We start from the raw sequence: 7331 nt of genomic DNA on the forward strand, positions 1-7331 counted from the left end.
ACTTCCATTCCCTACGAGAAAGTAAATTTAGTTTGATAGTTATAAATCAGACTACTTCCAATGCTAAGATTAAAGTTAGAAAGAATGTGAAGTAGGTTATAAAAATGAATGCTTAAATGGCTTCCAGACATGCTACTCTCATAATATTTATTACCTAGGCTTATATCATCAGAGCTTAAAAATTCATAGAAATGAGTTGTTAAATCCTTTTTAGTATTTCGCATACAAGGAACCTTAAGTAGGCATTGGGTGAGTTTAAAATATCTGACCAATATGATAAGAGTTTGAAGTTTGCACATACCCTGCCCCCCTTCCCCTGAATTACCATTATTAAAATGATTTGCCTGAGCTTTTATCACCTGTTTGTTATCAGAACATGAATAACAGAGACCAGATATATCTGGTATATATTACCAGCAAGCCTACTTTCTCTCTGAGCTTGGTTTGGGAGCCTAGAAAGGTAAGACAAATATTTCTTTGCAAATGCTTAAAGTCTTTCCAATGGTTGAACAAATTACTTCCCGAGATTTTAAATGGCAATATCTAAGTCTAAAGCAATTTAGTTGAATAAACTTATGGTAAGGTGGGAATGAATTATACTTTGCTTAATGTGATATCCCCCTTGTGTTTATCTACTTTCTAAAGCAGTGTTTAATAAACGACATGAAGCATCACCAAGCCAGAAGTGCAGTGTTTGCATCGCAGGGAAGCCAAGAGAATCTTCAATTTGTAGCAACAGGCCTGCTGAGAATTAAAAATGCAGCAATATTTCGTGTTGTTACAAACCAAAAATTCTCTGCTCCAAGGACACATCCAGGGCTGAACTGCCCGATTTGGTGGGTAGCTGAGAAATCACTATCTGTAAATGACTACTAAATATTCTTCTAAAAATGAAAGCTAATAGTGATCTGGTCTTTTTAAAATGTCTTCAGAATATCAATTTCCTGCAAGAAAAAGAGATGAATGTTTAACTAGCTCCTGGAAGCTGACAAATTATCGCTGCCTAGCAAAATTCAACAATCAGACCTCCTGTAATCCCAGAGTAAGGATGCAGGCCACTGTTTCCTCCTCTTTTCACGATGAACAAGTAGAAATATTGCAGCAATCTCAGGAAAAAAAAAAAAGGGAAACACGTAAAGGTGCCAGAAGCTAAGAGATCTGGGGGGAGGATAAACAGAGCTTTATTTGGTTCACTCCAAAAGGATTTAAGGTCTATCTAAGCTTTGTTTTTCTGTCTTCCTGTCTTTTATTTTTTCCACTCTTTCTCTTTCTCTCTTGGGTTTGGGCCTCATTAAGTACTTGAGAAGGGGGCCGTATGTGACACAGACAGGAAGTGGTGTCTTACAGATGATTCTGAGGTCTTTTTCGAGAGAGAGTATGATAAAGAAGACTTTAGTATATATACATATATTTTAATTTAGTTGTATGTCTCAGTTACCTAGGGCAGAAAAAAGTAAAAATCAGAAATAAGGTGTGTGTAACTGATTAGAACTTTCATTGTGTCATATTTCCTGGGGAACTCAGTATGGTGACCCATGTGCAGAATGATGAGAAATGGCATCTAAATGGCTTCCAACCTGGAAAGTGGGAGACTCTGGAAAAGACATCAAATTGCCCTATTACACAATTTTGCATACAATTTTTAGTCTCAGATGTATAATTTTTCATTTTCCTTGTTACCTTTCAAGGTAACTATAACCTCTTGTTCAAACCTGTCAAAAGCATTTTGGATCTGGGCTCTGGGGTATGGCATATGACCTAACAATCGTAACTATACACTGGAGGTGAATATGACAATGTGTCACCGTGTAATGTCTTCAACCAAGCCATTAGTGAAGAAAGAAAGAAATTGAACAGGATAGGTAAAGGGCAGACACCTATGAAATATAGCCCTTCCTTGTTCTTATTCAAAGTTATTATTTTTTGGCCATTTACCCAGGATTTCAGACTCAGGATTAATTCACAGAGTTCTATTAGACCAATTTACAGAAAATATATAGATAGGCATATGAGATTTCTTTTCATGAGCATGTGATTTGTTTCACATTACTGAAAGTATCCTTATACTTTTCAAAAATTTTTATAGTTGTATAATTTTTATTAGAACTGTATTGAATCAATAGATTAGGGAAAACAGACATGTTTAAATACTAGGACTTCCTATCCAAGAATATGGACAATTTTAACTTAGATCTTAAAGAAACATCGCGCGCTTCTTTAAATGTAACTAGGCACCCTATATTTTTGTTACTACTAAAAAAAGTCTATTACTTCAGATTACATTTTCTCATTTTTAGTTGAGGTGTATAGATTTGCAATCAACTGTTGTTAATGGACCTAGTGTCCCGCAATCTTGCTAAACTCTGCTACAAATTATAATAATTTATAGGGAGAACATGTTAGATTTTTGCGTGTCTATTAGGAAATTCGGGAGTAAATCTCTGGTTTTTCCAATTCATCTTTATTTTTCTAAATGTTTTTGTTGAACACTTTTGAATGCCTTTTTGGTATCTATTGAAACATTCAATTTGTTGATTTTCCTTTAATCTGTTAATCTGTGTTACTGTAATTCATTTTTTTAATGGTAGGGAAAAAATCCTTGCATTCCTGCAATAAGTACTTCTTAAACATTGTGTTGTCCATTTTACACTTTGCTTAATTCCTTTTAATGTAGACAACTACCGCGGATCATCAGCAACTTGTTGTTGTTGTTGTTGACAGAATACTTCTCTTCACATGTATTTCAAGCCAAATAGTTTTCCTTCCAGTTCTGTTTACATTTGATATTTGTACCAGGCTCTTTTTTAAAATCTTAATTTTTACTTTTTTTGAAGCATAGTTGATTTACAATGTCCTGTTAGTTTCTGGTGTACAGCAAAGTGATTCAGTTTTATATATATATAAAATATATTCTTATATATACTTTTTAATATTCTTTTCCCTTATGATTTATTATAGGATATTGAACATAGTTCCCTGTACTATACAGTAGGATCTTTTTGTTTATCCATTTTATATATAATAGTTTGCATCTGCTAATCCCACACTCCGAATCCATCCCTCCCCCACACCTCCTCCTCCTTGGCAACCACAAGTCTGTTCTCTATGTCTGTCTGTTTCTGTTTCATAAATAGGTTCATTTGTATCATATTTTAGATCCCACATATAAGTGATATCATATGGTATTTGTCTTTCTCTTTTTGACTTACTTCACTTAGTATAATAACCTCTAGGTCCATCCATGTTGCTGCAAATGGCATCATTTCATTCTTTTCTATACACCAGGATATCACATACATACTTGATGTGTGTTTCTGGCAAGTGCCTGGACCTGTCCATTACAAGGTGCAGAAATGTGATGGGTGGTAATGTGGTACAGGGCACTATACATGTGTGCTCACTTTGCATATAGTATAATCTTTTTCACATAAATCACATTTCTCCTTTCCTTACTTCCTTCTCCAAAATTTTCTTCTATACATTCTCGTTACTTTTGTGCTCAAAACAAGGCAAAAATAAGGATTAATACAAAATAACATTTAGAAATGTTCAGAAGAATCCATGCCTGTGAACCTGCTCACAATAAGGATGAAACTCCAGGGCCATCTTAGCCCCAAGGTACCTAAGATGTACATCTTATTTATTGAAAAATGAGACTTAAAACCATCTAAAAATCATTCTGTAGTGCTAACAATTGTGTTTGGAATGTAACTCAAGGATATTAATACACATGGTTTGTTTAAGACGTATTAAGTTTTGGGGACATTGGGCAGGTAAACCTCCTTTTATTGCACTTCCCAGATACTGCATATTCACAAATTTGTGGCAACCCTGCATCAACCAAGTCTGTCAGCACTGTTTTTCCAACAGCATTTCTCATTTCATATTTCTGTGTCACATTTTGGTAATTCTCACAATATTTCAAACTTTTTTCTTATTATTACGTTTGTTATGATGATCTGTGATCAGTGATGTTAGTATTGTAATTGTTTTCGGGCAGTACAAACAGTTCCTGTAAGAGACAACAAACTTAAGCGATAAATGTGTGTGCTCTGACTGTGCCACCAACTGGTTCCTCCACCTCTCCTTTTCTCCTCAGGCCACCCTATTCCCTGAGACTCAACAGTATTGAAATCAGGCCAATTAATACCCCTACAATGGCCTCTAAATGTTCCAGTGAAAGGAAGAGTCACTCATCTCTCACTTTAAATCAAATGCTTGAAAGATGGAGCTTAGTGAGGAAGTCATGCCAAAAGCTGAGATGGGTCTAAAGCTAGGCCTATTGCACCAGTTAGCCAAGTTATGATGCATAGGGAAAGCTCTGGAAGGAAATTAAAAGTGGTACTTCAGTGAACACACAAATGACAGGAAAGCAAAACAGCCTTGTTGTTGATATGAAGAAGGTTTTAGTGGTCTGGGTGGAAAATCAAACCAGCCACAACATTCCCCTTAAGCCAAAGTCTAATCTGGAACAAGGCTCTAACTCTCTTTACTTCTACGAAGGCTGAGAGAGGCGATGAAGCTTCAGAAGAGAAGTTCGAAGCTGGCAGAGACTGGTTCATGAGGATTAAGGAAAGAAGCCGTCTTTGTAACGTCAAAGTGCAAGGTGAAGCAGCAAGTGCTGTTACAGAGGGTGCAGCAAATTATCCAGAATATCTAGCTGAGATCATTAATGAAGGTGGTTACGCTAAACAATGGATCGTCAATGTAGATGAAATGCCTTATACTGGAGGAAGATGCCATCTAGGACTTTCATAGCTAGAAAGAAGTCATTTTCTGGCTTCAAAGCTTCAAAGGATAGCCTGACTCTCTTGTTGAGGGTTAATGCAACTGGTGACTTGAAGTTGAACCTAATGCTCATTTACCATTCTTATAACCCTAGGGCTTTAAGAATTACACTAAATCTACTCTGCCTCTGTTCTAAAAATGCAACAACAAAGCCTGGATGACAGCACATCTGTTTACAACATGGTTTACTGAATATTTTAAGCCCACTGTTGAGAACTACCACTCAGAAAAAGAGATCCCTTTCAAAAGACTACTGCTCATTGGCAATGCACCGGCTGACCCAAGAGCTTTGATGAAGATGTACAAGATTAATGTTTTCATGCCTGCTAACACAACATCCATTCTGCAGCCCGTGCATCAAGAAGTCATTTTGACTTTCAAGTCTTATTATTTAAGAAATGCATTTCATAAGGCTATAGCTGTCATACATTCCTCTGATGGATCTGGGCAAAGTCAATTCAAAACCTTCTGGAAAGGACTCATCATTCTAGATACCAGTAAGAACATTTGTGATTCATGGGAAGAGGCCAAAGTATCAACATTAACAGGAGTTTGAAGGAAGTTGATTCCAACCCTCGTGGATGACTTGAAGGGTTCAAGATTTCAGGAGGAAGTAACTGCAGATGTGGTGGAAATAACAAGAGAACTAGAATTAAACGTGGAGCCTGAAGATGTGACTGAATTGGTGTACCTTATGATAAAACGTGAACAGATGAAGAGTTGCCTCACGGATGAGCAATGAAAGTGGTTTCTTGAGATGGAATCTACTCCTGGTGAAGATGCTGTTGAAACGACAAGGGATTTAGAATATTACGTAAACTTAGTTGACAAAGCAGCAGGGTTTGAGAGGACTGACTCCAATTTTGAAAGAAGTTCTACTGTGGGTAGAATGCTATCAGACAGCCTTACATGCTGCAGAGATATCGTTCATGAAAGAAAGAGTCAATTGATGAGGCAAACTGCATTGTTGTCTTACTTTAAGAAATTTCCACAGCCTCTCCAACCTTTAGCAAGTACCGACCCTGATCAGCCAGCAGCCATCAACATTGAGGCAAGACTCCACCACAGAAAAGATTAGGCTCAGATGATGGTTAGCATTTTTAGCAAAAAAGTATTTTAAATTAAGGTATGTACATCTTTTTTAGACATAATGCTATTGCAAACTTAACAGACTACAGTACAGCATAAATATAACTTTTATATGCACTGGGATACCAAAAAATTTGTATGACTCACTGTCTTGAGATGTGTGCTTTATTGCTTGGCCTGGAATTGAGGCAGCAATATCTTTGAGGTATGCCTGTGTTTTATATTTCCTATGTAAACATAAAACATGAAGTATTGTCCTGAAAAATGGGAATTCTATGAAATTTGGGGATTGAAAAACCATAGGCATTCTATTGAGAAAATGTTATATGAGGATGGGTGTAACAGGTTATACCTCTATTATGTTCGGTTGTTTACCTCCATGTTTACAAGACAACATGGTCTCTAAATTTCCTTTTTAATATGGTGCATGTCTAGTTTTCTTGTTAAAATTCTTATAAATGTCACAAAATAATTTGTGGACTTGTTTTTTGTGCATTACTCTTTTCACTTTACTCCTTTTTGTAAGATGATTTCTGTAAGAGTAGGATTAACTTACTCTCAATATTTGGAGGAGCTAACATGTGAAAACATCTGAAATTTGTCTACTCTTTGTGGTAAGATAATTATTAACAGATCAATTTTATTCAAAGACTGTAGGAATATTCAATATTTTTTCATCTTTTCTTGTCAGGTCAGTTTTCATCTATCGCTTCTTTTAGGCTTTTCCATTTTTATCTCTTCTAATACTTGCCAACAATAAGCAGTTTTATAACATTCTCTAATCCTTTTAAACTCTGCAGCAATTATATCTATAGTCTTTTTTAATCCCTGATATTGTTTATTCATGACTTTCCTTTTATTATTCTTAATCAATTTTATTAGCTTTATAGTTTTCAGGGCATTCAAAGAACCAACATTTGGTTTTGTTTATTATCTCTATTGTTTTCTACTTTAATAGTTTGCTATTAAACTGTTTATGTCTTTATTTCAATTATTTTATATTTAATGAGTATGTGAATTTTCTAACTTCTCAAAGTAGATGCTTAATCAATTATTTTTCAGCCTTTTTTATTGTCAGTTATAAACATTTAAGGATGCTAATTTCCCAAGTACTAGTTTAGCTTCTTTCCTTAAATTTTGACCTATTATAACCTGGCTTTGGTTCAGTTCTAAATATTTTTTAATTTCATGAATCATTTCTTCTAAGTTATTTAGAATTTGTTTTTAAATTTCCAAATGTATCAATATTTTTAACTGCTTTTATTTCCTTTGCTGGAGTGTATGGGTTTTGGAGCCAGACAGACCTGGGTTCAAATTTCAGCTTAACCAACTGTGCTCTTTAAGCAAGGGATGTTACCTCTTTGAGTTTGTATCAACTATCCATTTCTTCAATAGTGCTGCATAATAAACAACCACAACACTTCAGCTGCAAAACAAACAAACAAAAAACCCAA

The 7331-nt window shown here is 35.3% G+C and overlaps 1 pseudogene; it reads left to right on the forward strand.

Moving 5' to 3' along the window:
- The first annotated feature begins 4157 nt into the window (after window positions 1-4157).
- Window positions 4158-5883, forward strand: LOC114900495 (annotated as a pseudogene).
- The last annotated feature ends 1448 nt before the right edge of the window (window positions 5884-7331 follow it).

Source organism: Monodon monoceros, unplaced genomic scaffold (genome assembly GCF_005190385.1).
Source record: "Monodon monoceros isolate NGI ecotype Baffin Bay Population unplaced genomic scaffold, NGI_Narwhal_1 Super_Scaffold_19, whole genome shotgun sequence".
NCBI lineage: Eukaryota > Metazoa > Chordata > Mammalia > Artiodactyla > Monodontidae > Monodon > Monodon monoceros.